Source organism: Oncorhynchus clarkii, unplaced genomic scaffold, assembly GCF_045791955.1.
Source record: "Oncorhynchus clarkii lewisi isolate Uvic-CL-2024 unplaced genomic scaffold, UVic_Ocla_1.0 unplaced_contig_6826_pilon_pilon, whole genome shotgun sequence".
NCBI lineage: Eukaryota > Metazoa > Chordata > Actinopteri > Salmoniformes > Salmonidae > Oncorhynchus > Oncorhynchus clarkii.
This window is the reverse complement of record NW_027261053.1, coordinates 39,950-56,944: the sequence shown is the minus strand read 5'-3', so window position 1 is coordinate 56,944 and position 16,995 is coordinate 39,950. Positions and strand designations below refer to the sequence as shown.

The 16,995-nt window shown below is 42.5% G+C and overlaps 1 protein-coding gene across 1 annotated transcript in view; it reads left to right on the top strand.

Moving 5' to 3' along the window:
- Positions 1–10,012, top strand: part of LOC139403957 (calcium channel, voltage-dependent, beta 2b) — a 92,489-nt gene extending 82,477 nt beyond the window's left edge. Inside the window, exon 14 of the mRNA XM_071147168.1 lies at positions 9,931–10,012. The gene's annotated coding sequence lies outside the window, so the exon portion shown is untranslated. The remainder of the gene's footprint in view (positions 1–9,930) is intronic.
- The last annotated feature ends 6,983 nt before the right edge of the window (positions 10,013–16,995 follow it).

The window sequence follows — 16,995 nt, the reverse complement described above, 5'->3', positions numbered from 1 at the left end:
TCTTTTCCACAAGTTCATCAATGTTCGGGGTAAGGCTCTGAGCTGAAGAAATCCTCAGAATTGAGTGGAGGTGTTCAGCAGTAAGTCGACTTCTGTGTGATGTTTTGTTCAGGTTCATCAAAGAAAACAGTTGTTCACACAGGTATGTGCTGCCAAACATAGACAACGTTTGAGCAGCCTGGATGCGCAGCTGGGGCATTGTGCCGGGGAGGAAACGGGCGAACTCCGCAGCACCCACTGCCGCATATTTTGCCCTCAGTGCATCATTGCATTGGAGGTCAATCAACTCCATTTGGAGGTTTGGTGGTGAGCTTTCCACGTCAACAGCAAATGGGTTACCGAGCAGTTCCAACCTGCTTTTTTGTGCTTCAAAGTCAGCAAATCGGCGTCGAAAGTCAGCGGCAAGCATACCTATTTTATCAGCCAACTGTGTGCTCGGGAACGCACTGGTAGAGAGCTTCTCTTTCATGGTCTGGCAGCTGGGAAAGTGGCTCAAATTTTCTTTCCGCATCTGCGTCTCCCACAGAGTCAGTTTGGTTTTAAATGCCTTCACTGTACTGTACATATCAGAGATGACACGATCCCGACCCTGCAGCTGCAAGTTTATTGCATTCAGATGACTCGTAATGTCACACAGAAAAGCCATTTCACACAGAAACATTTCGTCTCGGAGTTGTGTTGTGTCTTTCCCTTTGCTGTCCAAGAACAGACAAATCTCCTCACGAAGCTCGAAACATCTTTGAAGCACCTTTCCCTGGCTTAGCCATCGCACCTCTGTGTGATAAGGCAAATCACCATGCTCCGTTTCTAACTCCGTCAGAAATGCCTTGAACTGGCGGTGATTCAAACCTTTGGCTCTGATAAAGTTAACTGTGCGCGTGATGATGCTCATTACATGCTCCATTTTCAAGGCTTTACCGCACAACGCTTCCTGGTGTATGATACAATGATAAGCTGTCAGCTCACCTGTCGCGTTTTCCTCTTGCATCTTTTCCCGTATCTTCGCCACCAGTCCGCTCCTGTGTCCACACATCGCAGGTGCTCCGTCGGTTGTCAAACCCACGAGTTTTTCCCAAGGCAGCTCCATCTCATTTACACATCTTGACACCTCTTCATACAAATCATGCCCCGTAGTTGTGCCATGCATAGGACGTAAAGCCAAAAACTCCTCTGTCACGCTTAGGTTGGAGTCCACTCCGCGGATGAAAATTGACAACTGGGCAATGTCAGAAATGTCGGTGCTCTCATCCACAGCCAAGGAATATGCAATAAAATCTTTTCCCTTTTTCACAAGCTGCTCTTTTAGATTGATGGACAACTGGTCTACTCTCTCGGCAATGGTGTTTCTGCTCAGACTCACATTTAAAAAGAGTTGCCTTTTTTCTGGGCAAACTTCGTCACAAACTTTAATCATGCAGTTTTTGATGAAATCCCCCTCCGTAAATGGCCGGGCTGATTTAGCGATCTCTTCTGCCAAAATAAAACTGGCCTTGACAGCAGCCTGGCCTTGTGATTTGGCTTTTTTGAACAGAGCCTGTCGAGATTTGAGGCCTCGTTTTAATTCCTCTGCCTTTTGTAGCCTTTGTTCCATGTCCATATTCTTGTTTTTGTCCGCGTGTTTCGTTTCATAATGTCGTCTCAGATTATACTCTTTCAGTACCGCCACACTTTCTCCACACAGAAGACACACAGGTTTTCCAGCTACCTTCGTGAACATATACTCCGACTCCCACCTTGTTTGAAACCCCCGGTTCTCAGTATCCACCTTCCGTTTTGCCATTTTTGATGGGTATCTGAAAGTTAATTTTACTGTGATGCTGACGACTGCTGTGCCAATAAATATTGAAATGAAGCAGCCTACTGCTCGGTGCGTCACCTTTGCATTGTGGGAAATGTAGTATTGGTGCGTGTAAAAGATCTGCGGGCTGCCGGCTTGCTGCGGGCCGGTTCTAATAATAAATCAAGATCATCCCAGGGGCCGTAAAAAACCTTCTTGCGGGCCGGATGTGGCCCGCGGGCCTTGACTCTGACATATGTGTTCTATGGGATTGAGGTCAGGGATATGTGATGGCCACTCCAATTCCTTGACGTTGTTGTCCTTAAGCCATTTTGACACAACTTTGCTTGGGGTCATTGTCCATTTGGAAGACCCATTTGCGACCAATCTTTAACTTCCTGACTGATGTCTGAGATGTTGCTTCAATGTATCCACGTAATTTTCCGTTCTCATGATGCCATCTATTTTGTGAAGTGCATCAGTCCCACCTGCAGCAAAACAACCGCACAACATGATGCTGCCACTCCTGTGCTTAATGGTAACTTTGGAAGTATGCCTGGGGTCATTGTCCATTTGGAAGACCCATTTGCGACCAAGCGGTTGGGATGGTGTTCTTTGGCTTGCAAGCCTCCCCCCGTTTCCTCCAAACATAACGATGATCATTATGGCCAAGCAGTTCTATTTTTGTTTCATCAGACCAGAGGATATTTCTCCAAAAAGTACGATCTTTTTCCCCATGTGCAGTTTCAAACTGTAGTCTGGCTTTTTTATGGTGGTTTTTCAGCAGTGGCTTCTTCCTCGCTGAGCGGCCATTCAGGTTATGTTGATATAGGACTTGTTTTACTGTGGATATAAATACTTATGTACATGTTTCCTCCAATATCTTCACAAGGTCCCTTGTTGTTGTTCTGGGACTGATTTTTCACTTTTCGCACCAAAGTACGTTAACCTCTAGCGACGAGCAATCCCGTATCCGGGAGCGTAATCATAGGCTCAAGCGCATTACCATAACGCAACGTTTCCTATTCATGAAAATTGCAAATGAAATGAAATAAATATATTGAAACACAAGCTTAGCCTTTTGTTAACAAAACTGTCATCTCAGATTTTCTAAATATGCGTTACAGCCAACGCTAGACAAGCATTTGTGTAAGTTTAGCATGTCATAATGCTATGCTAGGCTGTGCTGGCAGCAGGCAACATTTTTACAAAAATAAGAAAAGAAACCAAATTAAATAATTTACCTTTGAAGAACTTCAGATGCTTTCACTCAGGAGACTCCCAGTTAGATAGCAAATGTTCCTTTTTTCCAAAAAATAATATTTTTGTAGGCGAGAAATCTTGGCTGAGAAATCGACCGAAAATACTTCAACTATAAAGCCAAACTTTAAAATAAAATTGCTCCATAATATCGACAGAAACACGGCAAAAGTTGTTTACGATCCATCCTCAAAGTGTTTTTAACATATGTATTCAATAATATATCCGTGGAGGCAATTGGTTTCTCATAAGAAACTATTGGAAAAATGGCTACCTCAGTATTTTACACAACGTTTTCACCGGGAGACACCATGCGTCCACTCGCCCTATATGGTCTCTTACAGCCATTCTCCAATGGAAATGCCTAAAAAGACATCACAATGCTGCAGACACCTTGGGGAAAACGTGGAAAACATAAGCTGACTCCTAGCTCCCTCACAGCCATATAAGGAGTCATTGGCATGAGGCTGTTTAAAAAAATGTGGCACTTCCTGATTGGATTTTTATCTGGGTTTCGCCTGTAACATCAGTTCTGTGGCACTCACAGACAATATCTTTGCAGTTTTGGAAACGTCAGAGTGTTTTCTTTCCAAAGCTGTCAATTATATGCATAGTCGAGCATCTTTTCGTGACAAAGTATCTTGTTTAAAACGGGAATGTTTTTCATCAAAAATTAAAATAGCGCCCCCTATATCCAAGAAGTTAATCTCTAGGAGACAGAAGGTGTCTCCTTCCTGAGCAGTATGACGGCTGCGTGGTCCCATGGTGTTCATACTCGCATACTATTGTTTGTACAGATCAATGTGGTACCGTCAGGTGTTTGGAAATTGCTCCCAAGGATGAACCAGACTTGCGGAGGTCTGCAATTTTTTTTCTGAGATCTTGGATGATTTATTTTCATTTACCCATGATGTCAAGCAAAGAGGCACTGAGTTTGAAGGTAGGCCTTGAAATACATCCACAGGTACACCTCCAATTGAGTCAAATTATGTCAATTAGCCTATCAGAAGCTTCTAAAGTCATGACATAATTTTCTGGAAATGTCCAAGCTGTTTAAAGGCACCGTCAACTTAGTGTATGTACATTTCTTACCCACTGGAATTGTGATACAGTGAATTATGAGTGAAATAATCTGTCTGTAAACAATTGTTGGAAAAATTACTTGTGCTATGCACAAAGTAGATGTCCAAGCCGACTTCCCAAAATTATAGTTTGTTCACAATGAATTTGTGGAGTGGTTGAAAAACAAGTTTTAATGTCTCCAACCTTAGTGTTCTATTTCCGTAACTCAACTATAGTGTTCTATTACTGTAACTATAGTGTTCTATTACTGTAACTATAGTGTTCTATTACTGTAACTTAACTATAGTGTTCTATTACTGTAACATGCTTCAATATAGTGTGACTTCCGGCGCCGACAGAGATGGCCGCCTCGCTTCGCGTTCCTAGGAAACTATGCAGTTTTTTGTTTTTTTACGTGTTATTTCTTACATTAGTACCCCAGGTCATCTTAGGTTTCATTACATACAGTCGAGAAGAACTACTGAATATAAGATCAGCATCAACTCACCATCAGTACGACCAAGAATATGTTTTTCGCGACGCGGATCCTGTGTTCTGCCTTACAAACAGGACAAAGGAGTGGATCCTATGCAGCGACCCAAAAAAACGACTCCGAAAGAGAGGGAAACGAGGCGGTCTACTGGTCAGACTCCGGAGACGGGCACAGCGCGCACCACTCCCTAGCATTCTTCTTGCCAATGTCCAGTCTCTTGACAACAAGGTTGATGAAATCCGAGCAAGGGTAGCATTCCAGAGGGACATCAGAGACTGTAACGTTCTTTGCTTCACGGAAACGTGGCTTACTGGAGAGACGCAATCCGAAGCGGTGCAGCCAACAGGTTTCTCCACGCATCGCGCAGACAGGAAAAAACATCTTTCTGGTAAAAAGAGGGGCGGGGGCGTATGCCTTATGACTAACGTGACATGGTGCGATGAAAGAAACATACAGGAACTCAAATCCTTCTGTTCACCTGATTTAGAATTCCTCACAATCAAATGTAGACCGCATTATCTACCAAGAGAATTCTCTTCGATCATAATCACAGCCGTATATATCCCCCCCCAAGCAGACACATCGATGGCTCTGAACGAACTTTATTTAACTCTCTGCAAACTGGAAACAATTTATCCGGAGGCTGCATTCATTGTAGCTGGGGATTTTAACAAGGCTAATCTGAAAACAAGACTCCCCAAATTTTATCAGCATATCGATTGCGCAACCAGGGGAGGAAAGACCTTGGACCATTGTTACTCTAACTTCCGCGACGCATATAAGGCCCTGCCCCGCCCCCCTTTCGGAAAAGCTGACCACGACTCCATTTTGTTGATCCCTGCCTACAGACAGAAACTAAAACAAGAGGCTCCCACGCTGAGGTCTGTCCAACGCTGGTCCGACCAAGCTGACTCCACACTCCAAGACTGCTTCCATCACGTGGACTGGGAGATGTTTCGTATTGCGTCAGATAACAACATTGACGAATACGCTGATTCGGTGTGCGAGTTCATTAGAACGTGCGTTGAAGATGTCGTTCCCATAGCAACGATTAAAACATTCCCTAACCAGAAACCGTGGATTGATGGCAGCATTCGTGTGAAACTGAAAGCGCGAACCACTGCTTTTAATCAGGGCAAGGTGTCTGGTAACATGACCGAATACAAACAGTGCAGCTATTCCCTCCGCAAGGCTATCAAACAAGCTAAGCGCCAGTACAGAGACAAAGTAGAATCTCAATTCAACGGCTCAGACACAAGAGGCATGTGGCAGGGTCTACAGTCAATCACGGACTACAGGAAGAAACCCAGCCCAGTCACGGACCAGGATGTCTTGCTCCCAGGCAGACTAAATAACTTTTTTGCCCGCTTTGAGGACAATACAGTGCCACTGACACGGCCTGCAACGAAAACATGCGGTCTCTCCTTCACTGCAGCCGAGGTGAGTAAGACATTTAAACGTGTTAACCCTCGCAAGGCTGCAGGCCCAGATGGCATCCCCAGCCGCGCCCTCAGAGCATGCGCAGACCAGCTGGCCGGTGTGTTTACGGACATATTCAATCAATCCCTATACCAGTCTGCTGTTCCCACATGCTTCAAGATGGCCACCATTGTTCCTGTTCCCAAGAAAGCTAAGGTAACTGAGCTAAATGACTACCGCCCCGTAGCACTCACATCCGTCATCATGAAGTGCTTTGAGAGACTAGTCAAGGACCATATCACCTCCACCCTACCTGACACCCTAGACCCACTCCAATTTGCTTACCGCCCAAATAGGTCCACAGACGATGCAATCTCAACCACACTGCACACTGCCCTAACCCATCTGGACAAGAGGAATACCTATGTGAGAATGCTGTTCATCGACTACAGCTCGGCATTCAACACCATAGTACCCTCCAAGCTCGTCATCAAGCTCGAGACCCTGGGTCTCGACCCCGCCCTGTGCAACTGGGTACTGGACTTCCTGACGGGCCGCCCCCAGGTGGTGAGGGTAGGCAACAACATCTCCTCCCCGCTGATCCTCAACACTGGGGCCCCACAAGGTTGCGTTCTGAGCCCTCTCCTGTACTCCCTGTTCACCCACGACTGCGTGGCCACGCACACCTCCAACTCAATCATCAAGTTTGCGGACGACACAACAGTGGTAGGCTTGATTACCAACAACGATGAGACGGCCTACAGGGAGGAGGTGAGGGCCCTCGGAGTGTGGTGTCAGGAAAACAACCTCACACTCAACGTCAACAAAACTAAGGAGATGATTGTGGACTTCAGGAAACAGCAGAGGGAACACCCCCCTATCCACATCGATGGAACAGTAGTGGAGAGGGTAGCAAGTTTTAAGTTCCTCGGCATACACATCACAGACAAACTGAATTGGTCCACTCACACAGACAGCATCGTGAAGAAGGCGCAGCAGCGCCTCTTCAACCTCAGGAGGCTGAAGAAATTCGGCTTGTCACCAAAAGCACTCACAAACTTCTACAGATGCACAATCGAGAGCATCCTGGCGGGCTGTATCACCGCCTGGTATGGCAACTGCACCGCCCTCAACCGTAAGGCTCTCCAGAGGGTAGTGAGGTCTGCACAACGCATCACCGGGGGCAAACTACCTGCCCTCCAGGACACCTACACCACCCGATGTCACAGGAAGGCCATAAAGATCATCAAGGACATCAACCACCCGAGCCACTGCCTGTTCACCCCGCTATCATCCAGAAGGCGAGGTCAGTACAGGTGCATCAAAGCTGGGACCGAGAGACTGAAAAACAGCTTCTATCTCAAGGCCATCAGACTGTTAAACAGCCACCACTAACACTGAGTGGCTGCTGCCAACACACTGACACTGACTCAACTCCAGCCACTTTAATAATGGGAATTGATGGGAAATGATGTAAATATATCACTAGCCACTTTAAACAATGCTACCTTATATAAATGTTACTTACCCTACATTATTCATCTCATACGCATACGTATATACTGTACTCTATATCATCGACGGTATCCTTATGTAATACATGTATCACTAGCCACTTTATACTATACTATGCCACTTTGTTTACATACTCATCTCATTTGTACATACTGTACCCGATACCATCTACTGTATCTTGCCTATGCTGCTCTGTACCATCACTCATTCATATATCCTTATGTACATATTCTTTATCCCCTTACACTGTGTACAAGACAGTAGTTTGGAATTGTTAGTTAGATTACTTGTTATTACTGCATTGTCGGAACTAGAAGCACAAGCATTTCGCTACACTCGCATTAACATCTGCTAACCATGTGTATGTGACAAATAAAATTTGATTTGATTTGATTTGATTTATTACTGTAACTATAGTGTTATATTACTGTATCTATAGTGTTCTATTAATGTAACTATAATGTTCTATTACTGTAACTATAGTGTTCTATTACTGTAACTGTAGTGTTCTATTACTGTAACTCAACTATAGTGTTCTATTACTGTAACTACAGTGTTCTATTACTGTAACTATAGTGTTATATTACTGTAACTACAGGGTTCTATTACTGTAACTATAGTGTTCCATTACTGTAACTATAGTGTTCTATTACTGTAACTATAGTGTTATATTACTGTAAATATAGTGTTATATTACTGTAACTCAACCATAGTGTTCTATTACTGTAACTATAGTGTTCTATTACTGTAACTATAGTGTTCTATAACTGTAACTATAGTGTCCTATTACTGTAACTATAGTGTTCTATTACTGTAACTATAGTGTTCTATTACTGTAACTGTAGTGTTCTATTACTGTAACTATAGTGTTCCATTACTGTAACTATAGTGTTCTATTACTGTAACTATAGTGTTATATTACTGTAAATATAGTGTTATATTACTGTAACTCAACCATAGTGTTATATTACTGTAACTATAGTGTTCTATTACTGTAACTATAGTGTTCTATTACTGTAACTCAACCATAGTGTTCTATTACTGTAACTATAGTATTCTATTACTGTAACTATAGTGTTCTATTACTGTAACTATAGAGTTCCATTACTGTAACTATAGTGTTCTATTACTGTAACTATAGTGTTGTATTACTGTAACTATAGTGTTCTATTACTGTAACTATAGTGTCCTATTACTGTAACTATAGTGTTCTATTACTTTACATATAGTGTTCTATTACTTTACCTACATTGTTATATTACTGTTACTATAGTGTTCTATTACTGTAACTATAGTGTTCTATTACTGTAACTATAGTGTCCTATTACTGTAACTATAGTGTTCTATTACTGTAAGTAACTATAGTGTCCTATTACTGTAACTATAATGTTCTATTACTGTAACTCATCTATAGTGTCCTATTACTGTAACTATAGTGTTCTATTACTGTAACTGTATTGTTCTATTACTGTAACTATAGTGTTCTATTACTGTAACTATAGTGTCCTATTAATTTAACTATAATGTTCTGTTACTGTAACTCATCTATAGTGTTCTATTACTGTAACTATAGTGTTCTATTACTGTAACTATAGTGTTCTATTACTGTAACTATAGTGTTCTATTACTGTAACTATAGTGTTCTATTACTGTATCAATAGTGTTCTATTACTGTAACTTAACTATAGTGTTCTATTACTGTAACTCAACCATAGTGTTATATTACTGTAACTATAGTGTTCTATTACTGTAACTCAACTACAGTGTTCTATTACTGTAACTATAGTGTTCTATTACTGTAACTATAGTGTTCTATTACTGTAACTATAGTGTTCCATTACTGTAACTATAGTGTCCTATAACTGTAACTATAGTGTCCTATTACTTTAACTATAGTGTCCTATTACTGTAACTATAGTGTTGTATTACTGTAACTATAGTGTTCTATTACTGTAACTATAGTGTCCTATTAATTTAACTATAATGTTCTATTACTGTAACTATAGTGTTCTATTACTGTAACTATAGTGTTCTATTACTTTATCTATAGTGTTCTATTACTGTAACTATTGTGTTCTATTACTGTAACTATTGTGTTCTATTACTGTAACTATAGTGTTCTATTACTGTAACTATAGTGTTCTATTACTGTAACTATAGTGTTCTATTACTTTATCTATAGTGTTCTATTACTGTAACTCAACCATGCATATGGCTAATTATCTTAATGGAGTTAGGTAAACATTTTAATAGGCTAAGTGTTTAGTCTTCTTACAAGTTGCATGTGATGCATTTATAATATACACATATCAAAAATTACTGCCCATTTTAACATGATTTTCATTTGACCGTGTATGATGATGACGATTATGATTGTTATTATTATTATGTTTTTTTATTCCAGGTTGGAGAGGGAATTAATAAGCCATCTGCGATGAAGAGGAAGGGTGCCCATGACCACCAGGCTGACGAGCACACCCAGCCCGCAGAGAGGAGAAAGAAACACCTCTCAGACCATCACACACCCACGACCACCCTACAAACCACCCTCCTAACCACCCTAACCACCACAACTGCAGGACAGAGCACCACACCCAGCCTCAGTAGAAAGAGAATATCTCCAGCCTGGACAAAGATCACTGCCAGTTGAAGAGGAGCGGGAAGAGGAGCACTACAGCCCCAAGACAGTCTCACAGAGACCATAACCACCATCACCATCACCATCACCATACCCCCCCCCTAGCTTATGACTATGCTGCTCCTGTTGCTATGCACTAACAGCAAGACCGAAATCTCTCAGTACACAATATCACCCTGGTATTACCAAAAACCTAATCATCTGCCTGACGCTAAACCAGGGGTGGGCAAACATTTTGGCTCGAGGGCCACATCACAATTTAGAAATTCAATGGAGGGCAGCACAGATTTTTTTTTTACCGATTCGTTCATCAAAATCAATTTGTGGGCCAGAAAAAATGCAGTTATTTGAAAATAAATAGGTCCATTATAATTTCTACATAGTTTCAATCTAGTTTTTGACATTCAAGTGTAGTCTGGATTGTTTTTATATATGTTTATTTTTAGCTCCCTTTTTCGTGATTACGATCTTGTCTCATCGCTGCAACCCCCCAATGTGCTCAGGAGAGGCGAAGGTCGAGTCATGCGTCCTCCAAAACACGTTTCTTAACACCCACTTGCTTAACCCGGAAGCCAGCTGCACCAATGTGTCGGAGGAAACACTGTTCAACTGATGACAGAAGTCAGCGTGCAGGTGACCGGCCCACCACAGAGAGTCGCTTGAGCGCAATGAGCCCCAGGCTGAAGTGACACAGCAACACTGTGATGCAGTGCCTTAGATCTCTGCACCACTCGGGAGGTCCTGGAGTGGTTTTCTAATCCAAAATAATAATTTGACCCTAACCCTCGCTGGCTGCATTTAATCTGCCAGCAGGCCAGACGTGGAGCGAGGGCCATAGTTTGCCCGCCCCAGCACTAAACCTTAACCCTAACCTTAACCCTACTGAAACTGCTCATATAGAACTTATCTTGTTCACGATTTAATTGATATGATTATCTCTTTAATTATAAAGGGACAATGCTATTTCATACCCCCTCCATTCTGAAAAGGCACTGAACATAACTTTTCCATTAAAATATTTAAAAAATAGTCTTCTTCAACTTCATACTTTTATAATGAACAGTTGTAGCATTCTGACTTGGTAATTAGCTTTGACTACTGGATCAGTTCTAGAGCTTTGACTACTGGATCAGTTCTAGAGCTTTGACTACTGGATCATTTCTAGAGCTTTGACTACTGGATCAGTTCTAGAGCTTTGACAACTGAATCAGTTCCAGAGCTTTGACTACTGGATCAATTCTAGAGCTTTGTCATACAATATAGTTTGAATACACTTTCTATGCATTTGCAAACATTTAATTAATGCCCTTGCAGATGTGATGAGGAGAGAGTAGGCCTGTTCCAACATTAAATATGTGTTTATTTTATTATCAATTTCCTAGCCAGCAGCATACCACCCTGCATCTCACTGCTGGTGAGCCTCTGAGTCTAAGCAGAGTTGATCCTGGTCAGTCCCTGGAGGGAAGACCAGATGTTGCCTGAAGTGGTGTTGGAGAGCCAGTAGGAGGTACTCTTTCCTCTGTTTAAAAAATAATAAAAAATCCCAATTCCCCAGGGCAGTGATGTTGTCCTGTGTAGGGTGCTGTTTTTCAGATGGGATGTTAAACATGTTTCCTTACTCTCTGTGGTCCCCAAAGATCCCATAGCACTTATAGTAAGAGTAGGGGTGTTAACCCTGGTGTCTGCTCTCATACCATCATGGCCACCTAATCATCTCCAGCTTACAATTGGCTCATTTGTCCCTCTCTCTCCCCTGTAACTATTCCCCAGGTTGGTGCTGTAAATGATAATGTGTTCTTAGTCAACTTACCTAATAAAAATAAAATGCTTATTTACCAACCTGAATGTGTGGTTATTGCTTTAAAATTGAAATCGCACTACAGCATGGATCATCAGCGCTACAGATCTAGCCCGAAGTCTAACCCTAACTCTGACCCTGACTCTGACCCTAACTCTGACCCTGACTCTGACCCTGACTCTGACCCTGACTCTGACCCTGACTCTGACCCTAACTCTGACCCTGACTCTGACCCTGACTCTGACCCTGACTCTGACCCTGACTCTGACCCTGACTCTGACCCTGACTCTGACCCTAACTCTGACCCTAACTCTGACCCTAACTCTGACCCTAACTCTGACCCTGACCCTGACTCTGACCCTGATGAACTCAAATCATTTCTATATCTTCTTGCCTAGTGTAATGCAATCAATTAAAATACATTGTTGCTCAGATCGACTACCTACCATGATGTCTGCACTGTGAATATATATATATATAAAAAAAGAAGAGATATCACATTTTGAAATGTGTGCTGTTCCTAGATGAAGTATGACCACAAGACCTTAGTATTACTTTCTGATACTGCATTTTTGCCTCAGGTCATGAGTAGAGGAGTATTAAATGTGTCTCTTTGCTGTGGAAGGGTATGTCTGCTCTCCGGTGGATCTCAGCGGTACTCCTACAAAAAATTTGGCTGGTCACCAAAAGCACTCACAAACTTCTACAGATGCACAAGCGAGAGCATCCTGTCGGGCTGTATCACCGCCTGGTACGGCAACTGCTCCGCCCACAACCGTAAGGCTCTCCAGAGGGTAGTGAGGTCGGCACAACGCATCACCGGGGGCAAACTACCTGCCCTCCAGGACACCTACACCACCCAATGTCACAGGAAGGCCATAAAGATCATCAAGGACAACAACCACCCAAGCCACTGCCTGTTCACCCCGCTATCATCCAGAAGGCGAGGTCAGTACAGGTGCATCAAAGCTGGGACCGAGAGACTGAAAAACAGCTTCTATCTCAAGGCCATCAGATTGTTAAACAGCCACCACTAACATTGAGTGGCTGCTGCCAACACACTGACTCAACTCCAGCCACTTTAATAATGGGAATTGATGGGAAATGATGTAAAATATATCACTAGCCACTTTAAACAATGCTACCTAATATAGTGTTTACATACCCTACATTATTCATATCATATGTATACGTATATACTGTACTCTATATCATCTACTGCATCTTTATGTAATACATGTATCACTAGCCACTTTAACTATGCCACTTTGTTTACATACTCAGGTAAGGTAGTAGTTTTAGAATTGTTAGCTAGATTACTTGTTGGTTATTATTGCATTGTCGGAACTAGAAGCACAAGCATTTTGCTACACTCGCATCTGCTAACCATGTGTATGTGACAAATAAAATTTGATTTGATTTGATTTGAACTGAGTACAGTTTTACATCCTGAGTGAGTAAAAATATGTAAAAAAATATATATGTTAACATTTCAGTGTTACGGATTCCCCTGTGTTGGGGAATGGAGAGAAATGAAGAGGAACAATGCCACACCAGGCGCCATCGGTGGTACCAGCCCCCAGATTCACTCAACTAATTTCAGCAGAGGCTCCTCCAAGCCGTCGAGAGGGATGCAGCCAATCCTGATGCTCACAGGAAGGAGGATGAAGAGACCCTCTTTGCCAAGAGCCTGAAGAAGTTTCCTCAGCAAAGAAGCAGTCAAGGTTAAAATTCATCAGATGCTTTTCAATGCCGAGTTCAATGGTATGTTTTTTTTCTCCACAACACAGGTAGTGTCATAAGTATTGCGACAGTGAAGTAGGTCATTTTTACAGTATACTCATGTAGGCTAATTGATATTTCAGATCAAAGGATTAATATGAGGCAAATGTATAGCTGTTGTTTCTGGGTTAGAAAATAAACAGTTTGCTTGTCTAAATATTTGCCTATATTCATAGAGTCATATTCATCTTTTGATCTGAAATACAAATTCCATGAGTAAACAGGAAGAATTACCAACTTTACACACTGTTCCAATATTTACACCACTAACTACACTATACAATCAGTATTTAGCTAACATAAATCTCACCTTCTATGGTGTTATATTATGTAATGCTTGTATGTGTTATTTTTCTCTTCCCTTCCAGAGATGGAGTGAATTTAGCCGACCAGCTCACAGGAAGGACAGGAAGAGGAGAGTTGACCGACCAGCTCACAGGAAGGACAGGAAGAGGAGAGTTGACCGACCAGCTCACAGGAAGGACAGGAAGAGGAGAGTTGACCGACCAGCTCACAGGAAGGACAGGAAGAGGAGAGTTGACCGACCAGCTCACAGGAAGGACAGGAAGAGGAGAGTTGTCTGGTTGTTATTTTGACCTTCTCCAATGGGTTTTGAGCGGGAGGTGAGGAGAGAGGACACGAGAAATGCAACTGAGATTTTACAACTGTCCTTATTCAGCGTCCTTGTTAGCGGATTCTCAATACTTAGGATAGCATTCCTTATTAGCTGTACATAGATTGCATGAAAATTGACTGAATTAAAACTGACACACTGGAAAATTCTGATGCGCTTGTTGTTCTTTTACAAGACAAAAGGTGAAATGTGATTTTACCTGTATTGTGGCTACACATTTCTTTTTAGTTTTTTTCAGACACACACACCTCTCTTCCACTCCTCTCTGTACCTCAGATCTCCAGTGCCCTGCCGTCTCTCTCTTTATGGCCATGTCTGAAGTTCCCCTACTATGTCTAGGCTTTATGAGTAGTCCCTGTATCTGTCTGCAGTTGTGACAAAAATACATGTTCTTGTTGTTCTCCTACAGATTACAGGTTACACATAAATGTTTGTATTTCCACACGCACATACATGCACACACACACACACACACACACACACACACACACACACACGTCTTTCAATTGTTTTTATTTTTTGTAAAAATGTTACAACACACATAGCTGCCATGTTCTTTCCTAATAGTTTTTTTTCCCACCTGCATTTTGTCAGACCAGTGAAGATGGTGGTAAACTGCTCTGTTTGTATGGACCCTAGGTTTCCTTTTCCCATGTTATGTATGTCGTATAACCTTAATTAGAGGTCCTGCTCATCTGATGTACCATGCCAGGTGTGTATAATACTGAAGTTAATGGGAGAGGTAAGGTGTGGTCTTTACTCCCAAATTTAACTTAAATATAACTTCCAAATGAAGACAGACAAGGAGAAAAATGCTCTTTCACTGCACAGCATACTGCCATGGGATGAGAAGTAGGTGCTCAGCTTCTCCCTCACCTGGAGTGCGTGTCTGGGGGACTGGTTGGCACCTGCCCTGGTGACATCAGGTAGGTGACCATTTGGCGTGCCAGTCTCCATCCTGAGCAGCTCCTGGAATTGCCTCTACAGTAGTTGTGGAGAACACGTGTCACGCAGGTGTAACAGTTTTTCTTCCTTCCCTCTCCTCGCCCCTACCTGGGCTCGAACCAGGGACCCTCTGCACACATTGACAACAGCCACCCTCGAAGCATCCTTACCCATCTCTTCACAAATCCCACGGCCCTTGCAGAGCAAGGGAAAAAACTACTTCAAGGTCTCAGAGCGAGTGAATCCCAAAGGCACATTCAAAAACTAATCCTGCCCCGAATAAGGATTTAAAACCAACTTTGGGAAAACTTATAGTCCAAATGAACATTCTGTAAAAGTACATCTCATGTCACATTGGGTCTATTAACTAGAGAACCCTTTAGCTAGCTAGGTTGCACATAAAATATACTGTATCTAATATCAATCAATTACGGTATCAAAGGCTTTACAAATTCACTAGAATTTAGCTTACCGGAGACAAATCGCCAGGCGTTATACAGGGCTAACTCCACTGCATGCTTTCTGGACTTCAACCATCTCTGGACCCACACAGACCTGCGCTTTCGGCGGTGCTGGTCCCGACCCAACAGCGCGATCAAAACCACATTCCTGAACGTTGGTCTCATTGTTGAAAGAGCCTACTCTGCTATCTTGACTATTTGTTATTGCATTTCACTCCAAAACTATGCAATTTGGAGGGAACTTATATTATAGGCTCTCATAATACATTTTTAGATGTCATCGACTAAATAGTATTCAACTTGGCTAATGTTGGTGTTTCATACTGGAGAGGGAATGCAAAACAACGACGCTGGACAGAGTGGAATCAGGTGTATCAAAAAGGCAGTTTATTGGTCAAAGTTATCTTGTCCTGCCATTTATCGTGCACAGACCTAAGGAATGTGACTCTGTGAGGAGTCAGAATAATTAGGCTCCTCAGCCAGAGTTTACAGCAGAATGTATACACAGAATAATGTAGGTGGAGTCTCGTCGTGTTGGCCTTCTGACTGGTCCTGAAGAGTTGGAGGCGGGCCCCATTGGTGCACAGCAAAGTCCTTTGCTTTTGGCACCCGACCAGTAGGGGTGGGGGGGGGGGGGGGGGGGGGGGGGGGTAGAGTGTGAGTGTACAGTGCTTCATGAGATGTATGTGTGTCAAGGAAGCGTGGATATTGGTAATGTCTGCTTTAGACTCAGGTGTTTCCTGTCTTTGCAGGAGTGCATGCAAGGGTCAATGTCAGTGAGATAGCTTGGCACTTCTAAGCTCGTTAGTGTTGCAGGCTGCTCTTTGTAGTTACAGGGGAGTATATTTGCGTGATGGCAGCTGTGTGTCCTTCGGATAATCATGTTATTGCACACAGGCTCTAGACTTGACTGAGGACACTGGGCCCAGAGTTATCTGAGGGCATCCGGTTTAACCAGAGCTTTGGTCTGCTAGTAACGCTTTATATTAGATTATTTATATAACACTAATAAATGAATAAAATATGTAAAGAACTTATGCAATCAAACTATTTTTATTATGTAATTCCAGTTTGTTTACTGGATATGTGTGCAACAAAAATTAAACATTCACAACTTGCTGCTTTCTGTCAAGTGTACGTGTACAATTTGCTGCTTTCTGTCAAGTGTACGTGTACAATTTGCTGCTTTCTGTCAAGTGTACGTGTACAAT